The sequence below is a fragment of the Cyprinus carpio genome, chromosome B1 (assembly GCF_018340385.1).
Source record: "Cyprinus carpio isolate SPL01 chromosome B1, ASM1834038v1, whole genome shotgun sequence".
NCBI lineage: Eukaryota > Metazoa > Chordata > Actinopteri > Cypriniformes > Cyprinidae > Cyprinus > Cyprinus carpio.
Window position 1 is genome coordinate 23,548,320 of NC_056597.1, and position 11,135 is coordinate 23,559,454.

Sequence of the window (11,135 nt, forward strand, 5' to 3'; positions counted from 1 at the left end):
TATAATAATGTGTATCTTTATTATCTCTAGTAACGTGTATCAGTATTATCTATAATAATGTGTATCTTTATTATCTCTAGTAACGTGTATCTTTATTATCTATAATAATGTGTATCTTTATTATCTCTAGTAACGTGTATCTTTATTATCTATAATAATGTGTATCTTTATTATCTCTAGTAACGTGTATCTTTATTATCTATAATAATGTGTATCTTTATTATCTCTAGTAACGTGTATCTTTATTATCTATAATAATGTGTATCTTTATTATCTCTAGTAACGTGTATCTTTATTATCTATAATAATGTGTATCTTTATTATCTCTAGTAACGTGTATCTTTATTATCTATAATAATGTGTATCTTTATTATCTCTAGTAACGTGTATCTTTATTATCTATAATAATGTGTATCTTTATTATCTCTAGTAACGTGTATCTTTATTATCTATAATAATGTGTATCTTTATTATCTCTAGTAACGTGTATCTTTATTATCTATAATAATGTGTATCTTTATTATCTCTAGTAACGTGTATCTTTATTATCTATAATAATGTGTATCTTTATTATCTCTAGTAACGTGTATCTTATTATCTATAATAATGTGTATCTTTATTATCTCTAGTAACGTGTATCTTTATTATCTATAATAATGTGTATCTTTATTATCTCTAGTAACGTGTATCTTTATTATCTATAATAATGTGTATCTTTATTATCTCTAGTAACGTGTATCTTTATTATCTATAATAATGTGTATCTTTATTATCTCTAGTAACGTGTATCTTTATTATCTATAATAATGTGTATCTTTATTATCTCTAGTAACGTGTATCTTTATTATCTATAATAATGTGTATCTTTATTATCTCTAGTAACGTGTATCGGTATTATCTATAATAATGTGTATCTTTATTATCTCTAGTAACGTGTATCAGTATTATCTATAATAACGTGTATCTTTATTATCTGTAGTAACGTGTATCAGTATTATCTATAATAACGTGTATCTTTATTATCTCTAGTAACGTGTATGTTTATTATCTATAATAACGTGTATCTTTATTATCTCTAGTAACGTGTATGTTTATTATCTATAATAATGTGTATCTTTATTATCATCTCTAGTAACATGTATCAGTATTATCTATAATAATGTGTATCTTTATTATCTGTAGTAACGTGTATGTTTATTATCTATAATAATGTGTATCTTTATTATCTGTAGTAACGTGTATGTTTATTATCTATAATAATGTGTATCTTTATTATCTCTAGTAACGTGTATCTTTATTATCTATAATAATGTGTATCTTTATTATCTCTAGTAACGTGTATCTTTATTATCTATAATAATGTGTATCTTTATTATCTCTAGTAACGTGTATGTTTATTATCTATAATAATGTGTATCTTTATTATCTCTAGTAACATGTATCAGTATTATCTATAATAATGTGTATCTTTATTATCTGTAGTAACGTGTATGTTTATTATCTATAATAATGTGTATCTTTATTATCTCTAGTAACATGTATCAGTATTATCTATAATAATGTGTATCTTTATTATCTCTAGTAACGTGTATCAGTATTATCTATAATAATGTGTATCTTTATTATCTGTAGTAACGTGTATGTTTATTATCTATAATAATGTGTATCTTTATTATCTCTAGTAACGTGTATCGGTATTATCTATAATAATGTGTATCTTTATTATCTCTAGTAACGTGTATCGGTATTATCTATAATAATGTGTATCTTTATTATCTCTAGTAACGTGTATCAGTATTATCTATAATAATGTGTATCTTTATTATCTCTAGTAACGTGTATCTTTATTATCTATAATAATGTGTATCTTTATTATCTCTAGTAACGTGTATCTTTATTATCTATAATAATGTGTATCTTTATTATCTCTAGTAACGTGTATCTTTATTATCTATAATAATGTGTATCTTTATTATCTCTAGTAACGTGTATCTTTATTATCTATAATAATGTGTATCTTTATTATCTCTAGTAACGTGTATCGGTATTATCTATAATAATGTGTATCTTTATTATCTCTAGTAACGTGTATCAGTATTATCTATAATAAAGTGTATCTTTATTATCTGTAGTAACGTGTATCAGTATTATCTATAATAACGTGTATCTTTATTATCTCTAGTAACGTGTATGTTTATTATCTATAATAATGTGTATCTTTATTATCTCTAGTAACGTGTATGTTTATTATCTATAATAATGTGTATCTTTATTATCTCTAGTAACATGTATCAGTATTATCTATAATAATGTGTATCTTTATTATCTGTAGTAACGTGTATGTTTATTATCTATAATAATGTGTATCTTTATTATCTCTAGTAACGTGTATCTTTATTATCTATAATAATGTGTATCTTTATTATCTCTAGTAACGTGTATCTTTATTATCTATAATAATGTGTATCTTTATTATCTCTAGTAACGTGTATCTTTATTATCTATAATAATGTGTATCTTTATTATCTCTAGTAACGTGTATGTTTATTATCTATAATAATGTGTATCTTTATTATCTCTAGTAACATGTATCAGTATTATCTATAATAATGTGTATCTTTATTATCTGTAGTAACGTGTATGTTTATTATCTATAATAATGTGTATCTTTATTATCTCTAGTAACATGTATCAGTATTATCTATAATAATGTGTATCTTTATTCTCTCTAGTAACATGTATCAGTATTATCTATAATAATGTGTATCTTTATTATCTGTAGTAACGTGTATGTTTATTATCTATAATAATGTGTATCTTTATTATCTCTAGTAACGTGTATCGGTATTATCTATAATAATGTGTATCTTTATTATCTCTAGTAACGTGTATCAGTATTATCTATAATAATGTGTATCTTTATTATCTCTAGTAACGTGTATCTTTATTATCTATAATAATGTGTATCTTTATTATCTCTAGTAACGTGTATCTTTATTATCTATAATAATGTGTATCTTTATTATCTCTAGTAACGTGTATCTTTATTATCTATAATAATGTGTATCTTTATTATCTCTAGTAACGTGTATGTTTATTATCTATAATAATGTGTATCTTTATTATCTCTAGTAACGTGTATCTTTATTATCTATAATAATGTGTATCTTTATTATCTCTAGTAACGTGTATCTTTATTATCTCTAGTAACGTTTATCTTTATTATCTGTAGTAATGTGTATCGTTATAGTCTATAATAATTTGTATCTTTATTATCTGTAGTAACGTGTATCTTTATTATCTGTAGTAACGTGTATATTATCTGTAGTAATGTGTATCGGTATTATCTATAATAACGTGTATCTTTATTATCTGTAGTAATGTGTATCGGTATTATCTATAATAACGTGTAGTTTTATTATGTGTAGTAACGTTTATCGGTGTTATCTAATAATGTGTATCTTTATTATCTGTAGTAACGTGTATCTATCGGTATTATCTATAATAACATGTATCTTTATTTACTGTAGTAACGTGTATCTTTATTTACTGTAATAATGTGTATCAGTATTATCTGTAGTAAGGAATGTTTTTATTTACTGTACTATCAGTATTTCCTGTAGTAACGCCGTTGGGAGGTGCGTCTATAGCAACAGATGTGCAGTCACGAGCACAAAGTGATGCATCTGTATTTTATTAGCTGTAGCACTGGTTATTCTTTACCTGTATACACCAACGCTAGTTTTTAAACACTAATGAGTGTGTAAACTGAAGTGTTAGCTTGCAGATTTTTCTCATGCTTCAAATCCCAATGTCAGAATATGAGCGCAATCATCTGTCAAGACTTTCTGACGATCGTGAGTGGCATTCTAAGTAATCATAACTACTTGATTAACCATAACTAATGTCTGGAACACAAACACGTCTGCATTGAGCATGGCAGTCATATTTCTCTCATCTGTTTGTCTGTTTCATTCCCCACAGATATTAATCATATATGGTTGCTCTTGTCGTGTTTTATTAAACACCAGATGTTTATGCGAATGTGCATGAGAGACCCTTAGGCTGTTCCTCATCTATTATGCTCATTGTTTTTTTGTTTGTAAACGCGAATAATAGTGGGTTCATTCGGTTATGGTGCGTTTCAGGGGGTTTATATCTTCGGTTAAGGGACTTTCACGTTCTGCCAGCAGAAACTCAACCTATGGAGCAAACATATTCTCATACAGAGACCTGTTTTCATTCTGTCAGAGAAACTCTCATTACTATGGATTTTAATATGATATGGATATGGATTTAAACAGATCAAACCACAGGCCAGAACAATCATTTTTGTTCATGTACATTACACAGAAGATGGACATTGTTGGCTTTGTTAGATTAGTCTAAGCTAAATGCAAAAATAAGACTGATTACCCTTTGGTTAACTGCTAGCTGGTCAAACTTGTTCTTAAGACAATGACTAAACATAGAGTCTAAGTTTATGCAACTGGCCCCTGATCCAAAGGTTTCTCAAATGTCTCCAAATGTTTGCCATGTGTCACCGATGATGATCAGACTCTGGTGGAGACGTGCCGCTGGGGCCCTGAGCACCGAGGGCCCGTTCCAGCGAGACGTGGTGGAGAGATGCATACGAGAAACCCTTCACCTGGTGCTCCGTGCCGCAGCCACGCGACCGTCTGTCTCTCACACTTTTCCTGGGATCAGAGTCCTGTCTTTCCGGGAAAGCCGAGTCAAGATGCTGTTCTGCCGTGACTTCATCTCAACCTTAGACGGCACTGGGAAACTTTCCTCAGCTTTAGCCAGTGTCAGTCACAGCGAGTGAGACTTCAGTGTGTTTGAACCTGGTGGAAGTTGTTTAATTAGACTCTGTTGATTTGCAGACACCGGAGTTGAGGAACTCTGGAGAATCTGAGAGACGCTGCAATGTGTCATGAACTGCGACCTTCAGCGGCGCCACGCTTCCCATAATATCTGCAGGAGAAGCTCTGAGAAAACAGCTGCAGACTGATGAAGATGATGATGGTGGATGGGGTAGTTCTGTACTGTTCTGTGTTAGACTCACTCTCATCTCATTATATCTGCAACAGAGAAGCGTCAGCCAGCGGACAGAATGACTGCGACTGACCTCACAGACGGGCTGGAGGACAAACGTCCAGCAAATGATGAAGATTCAGCTGGCCCAACACGAATTATAAATATTGTCATAACCACTGAATTAAAAACGTACATTTAAATTTAAATACATTCCTTATCATCACAGAAATATTTCAGTCTTGGTTAAAAATCCTACTGGGTAGGAAACCAAATTTCCACATGATCTGATTTGTGTTGATTCCGAGCTGCTTAACAGCATCTGAAGACTGAAAGGTGCTCAGATTATCACATGACCCTCTCAAAGATGCTCAGAACAGAGGCGTTGTTGTCATCAGACCACTGAAACGCTCGAGGTCTGCAGGAGAAAGTTGTGTTTAGTTGTGATGTAAGACCGGTTTGTGCATCTGAAAAGTGAGCTTTACCCAGCGCTGCTCATCTCGCTTTAAACAAGCATCACCGCCTGTGACTGAACATACTGAGCATCAGATTTGGGGTTACAAATGAATGTTTCCTTTATTTGGCCTGGCGGATTTATGGTAAAATTCTTATGATAATATAGTAATATTCTATCATTAAAAATCTGTTGCTGAGTCACTGTAACTGTGTTCTGGACTTATTTAATTGTATCAGCCAGCAGACATTTGCACATTTACATTTAGTCATTTATCCAAAGCGACTTACAGAAGACAGAGTCAGTGGATCTGTGTCGTCCACTCTGCTAACAGTTTCTGTGTGTAACTGTTTCAAAATGAAGAATAGACGAGTCTTAGATTAGCAGGACAAATCTTGAGACTTTCTCTTTGTCATGAACACAGCGGTGTCTCACGGCCAGCAGGTGGCGCTCTCAGCATCACGAGTCTGGACCACAGAAGGGCCGGACAGGTGAGCCTTCATCAGTCTGTGCTCTCTCTTCCAGCTCTTTATATCAGCTCAGGCTTGTTGATGTGCGTCGCAGGAGCTGTGTTATGTCTGCATGCAGTGAGCACAGAGAAACCTTCCTTTATACTAGTCTGATGAGAGCAGAGCCGAGGGTTAGTGCCTCAAGAACATCAGAAAGACCTGCAGTATTTCCAGAAAGAAGAGGTGCCCGAGCACATTCATTTCCTGAACGGCTCATTTCAAAAGAAATATCACATTAAATTAATAGCGTTCACCGTCTGTTAGATTACGTCATTAACTAACTGCATGATTTTTACTGTACATTTCTGCCGTATGGACATCAACCTGACAGTCACCACACTGCAAAAAGGCTCATCTCACTTAGTATTTTTCTTTCGTTTCTAGTCAAAATATCTAAATATTCTTAAATTAAGATGCATTTACTAGATAAGCAAAATGACAAGATTTTTAGTCTTGTTTCCAGGGGAAAGAAACCAAATGAAGTCCATTTTGCTTAAAATAAGTAAATATATCTGCCAGTGGTGTAAGGAAAATAATCTTGTTTTATGAGTAATTTACTTTCCCCACTGGCAGATCATTTTATTTATTTTAAGCAAAATGCTCTTCATTTAGCTAGTTTCTTTCCCCTGGAAGACTAAATATCTTATGTCATTTTGCTTATCTAATAAATGCATCTTTATTTAAGTTTTTTTTTTTTTAGATCATTTACACAGAGATGAATCTCATTGTGTTTATTCTCATCACAGCCGCATTTCAACATCAGCGAATATGAAGAATGTGACGCTGAATGTGCAGATACAGATTTTGTTCTTATCTGATATGTTTTGAGCAGAACTCAGCCACGGAACATGATATTGAGATATTTTGATATTAATAGATCCACAAGTTGTTACACGAGAAGAAACGCTTTGTTCTCTGTTTGCAGAATTTTCTCAGAAAATGAATTCTTTGGAAAGAGGACAGAGAAGAAAGTTTTCTGCATGTGATTCATCAGTATAAAAGATGTGGTGGAGAATGTGCCATGATGCTCCATTAGTTCATATTTAACAACATATAATGTTCTTGTATCACGACCAGTGCGCACCTTAGATGTGATTCAGTGTTTACACAGAAATAAAATCTGACGCTGTGAGCTTTCATATGCACCAACATCTATTTAGACTTGAAAGAATGTTTGCATGTGATCAGATGCTTTTAATTATTAAAGTTTCCTATTTTACACATAGAATGTGTCTGAATGTGTCTGTGTCAGGGCCTAATGGTTATAACCAAAGGTTGCGGGTTCGAGTCTCGTACCGGTAGTGATGTGAATGTACAGCACTCTCTCCCACCTTCAATACCACGACTGAGGTGCCCTTGAGCAAGCCACCGAACCCCCAACTGCTCCCCGGGCGCCGAAGCAAAAATGGCTTCCAGGTGTGTGTTCACAAAGATGTTATCCCATCTTTGGATAGGGATAGGATAAATGCAGAGCACCATACTTGGCCACATGTCAGGTCACTTCACTTAGGAGCCGTCAGTGCAGCAAATGCAGAAATGGACACCAGGTGGGGCTTCAATGTCAAAAACACAACTGACTTCATTCAGCTTCAACAGCCAAAACCACATCCCCGACAACTGACCGAGAGACCTTTACACACAGAGCAGAAGTCTGTAACTCCTCACAGATCGCCGGTGATCCTGAAGACCTTCGTTAGCTGCATCAGGTGTTTGAGTAGGATGGGAGCTAAACATCTGAATAAATCATACCATCAATGGAAAATAGTCATTTTATTTATGTAGCACTTTATGCAGTGCAAATTGTTTCAAAGTAACAACACTGCAGTACATATATGGTAAATTCAGTAGTCATCTCATTATATTTGGCACAGTGAGCATGTCACAGCTACCTGCAGGAATGAAAAACTCCATCAGGTGTTGGTGTAGAAGAAAAACCCTTAGGACGAAGCACACAGGGTTAGGGTTCCTCTACAGCATCAACCGACGGTTAGTTTAGCACTAGTTCAGAGGTATGAGGTCTATCTCATTTTGTCTGAGGTTCATGTAGACGGCGTGTCTTGCATTGCTGTAAAAAGTTCCTGCTAGAATCGAGGTCTAGATGTTTTCATTGCAGATCTCTGAAGTGATGCACAAAATGATGAAATACAGTCAACATTCTGCTTTCTTCTGGATCCCATGTTTCCATCTACAGTCTGAAAAAACAACTACAAAAGAAAGCATCATTTTTTAGTTTCTGGAACACATTAAAATCACATTCCTTGAGATCATGATGTCATATTTGAATAGTTACAAATGTCATGAAACCTTTATTAATATACACACCTCGAATGAATGGCTGTGCTGTTTTTAATATTGTAATTTCATCAGAATATTATGGCCACTAAATAAAAAATAAAACAAGGTAATTGTGACATTTTATCTCACAGTTCTGACTTCATAACTCGCAATTGTGAGAAAAAGAATTGCAAGATAAAAAGTCACAATTACCTTGTTTTATTGGCGGAAACAGGCTTCCATAGAATATAAACTTTTGTGAGATTTGGACAAGCAAAACTGCTTTGAAGCTAATTGATGAAATTGTGTGTCTCTGGGAAATAGTGATAATGGCAATATGTTGAATTTGAAGGTTTTTGTGTCTTGTTAATTAATGATCTGTGGACATGTTCATGTTTTTGGATTTGTGAGGTAAATTTTTTTACTGGAATTCTGCTTCAATTATTCAACAAAATTGTCAGAATACAATTTTAAATAGTTGATTTAGTATTTTATTTTCATTTATTTTTAAATATATATGGTAAGAATGACATTAAAAGTCATTCACACAGTCTGTAAAGGTTTACCTTCTTGCCCGAGGAATCGCACATTGTTCTTATGTGAGTCTGACACTGAGATCGAGAGTATTTTGCAATCATGGCCTCACATTTACTGTACATCTGTGCTAAAAGTGAATGAAGCCCAAAGGAGCAAAGTTAAATTCACAGATAATACATAGTCAAGCAAACGTACAAAAACAAATAGTCTTCACTTCACTGAGTGTATGTTCATAACGCTCTGCTGAGAGCAAATGATGGAAATGCAGAGTGCATATGAGAGCGTGTGGACAGCTGTTCCACTTTCCCAAGACACCAGATCAAATTGATATCCCACATTTATTGAGCAACACTTCAGCCAGAGTCAGTTCCTGATTCCAGATGTTCAAAACACACTGAAGAAGCCAGCAAACCAACAAACCACAGAACTGCTTCTGCACTGAACACCAGCAGATAGCACTCAAACAATCCCTTATCTGAATGATTTTCTCTTGATATTTTGTATTTGGTCTATGACCATCTAGTGTTCCTTTAATCTGCATCTTCAGGGTGTTTTTGACACTCAGAGAGATGTCATGAGCTCATCGTACTGTTATCTCAGTCCAAAAACACAGAAGAGAGACGAGATGCATCCGCAGACCATACAGCTGCTATAGAGCAGGATAGAGTCCAGCCTACAAGACTATAAAGGTCATCTCAAAGAGGTCAGAGGTCCCAGCACACATTCTGTTCACATGTGATTTTATGAACCACAGAGGACAGAAGTGACTCATGAAGCTCAGTGATGCTGAGGAGAAACACACTCACACACACACACTCTCTCACACACACTCACACACACACACACACACACACACACACACACACACACACACAAAGGTTTGAGTCATCAGTAAACAAACACATTTTCCAAACCACACGGACTTGAGTATAATAATGCACAGACACAAACACACACACACACACACACACACACACACACACACACACACACACACACACACACACACACTCACAAAGGTTTGAGTCATCAGTAAACAAACACATTTTCCAAACCACACGGACTTGAGTATAATAATGCACAGACACAAACACACACACACACACACACACACACACACACACACACACACACACACACACACACACACTCACAAAGGATTGAGTCATCAATAAACAAACACATTTTCCAAACCACACGGATGTAACACACACACACACACACACACACACACACACACACACACACACACACACACAGATTACAGAAACATTCCGAAGTTTTCAGTGCAGCCCCATGACTTTAATAAACACTCTTTCTCTCTCTCTAGCACTAACGAGCTGTTACTGATGGAAATAACTGTAATTTTTATGGTTAAATGCACTGCAAACATCCAAAGCTTTAAATTGTCAGTGCTGGCAAATGAATATGGTATAAGCGGGATAATGCACTGCTAGCTGTGCATTAAACAATATTAATGCACTCCGCGTCAGGTGGTCCTTTGCCACCAGATCGTGCATTAAAACCCTTTGATCACAACTAGCCATGCATCTTGCCTTATTTATTTTACTCCTAACTTGAAACCCTCACTGAAACGTCTTTGCACTTTTGGACACTAAACTGGTGTCTTCAGTGTCGAGCGCTGCTTGTTCCTGAGAGTTCCTGTTTTTCCTGATACACACAGATTCAGGGATCACAAGCCTGTCGGGCGTCTCCAGAGACCGAGAGACCTTCTGATCTCATCCCTGCCCTCACTTCTCCATGCGAGTGGGTGTTTCTGCGCATAATATCACACACACAATGATTCCGCGGGGAAAGGTCCTGGCATGTTTGCTTCTTATTGCTGGATTCCAGCATGTTTCAAAACTATTGGGTGCATTTCAGTGATACCGAGGAGCAGCTCCAGCTGCAAAGATCCCTTTATGGAATATTTAATTTCCATCACGTGACTGCTGAAAATCAGATGTGGCTATTTCAGTTTTAGCTGTCTGATGGTTTATGATGATCACGAAGAGTCAGCAATAACCAACTATAAAACAACTCATCTCATATGACTGCACAATCTAGGAGAAAGTGGTGTGGTGTTTTACTGGCAGCTGTTAGCGGTGAGTTCATGCTAACGAGTCACGTTAATCACTAGCAGAACGTTTCCACATCAACAGCTCATGGGTGTGTCCAGGTCATTCGAGTCTGGACTGACTCTAGCTGTGAGGCATCAGTATAAAACATGAAGTGCAGAAGACAAATAAAGAAATATATTCATATGACTCATAGTAAGATTAAAGAAATGAGCAGGCATTACCTGCACGAGCAAGAACACATTAACA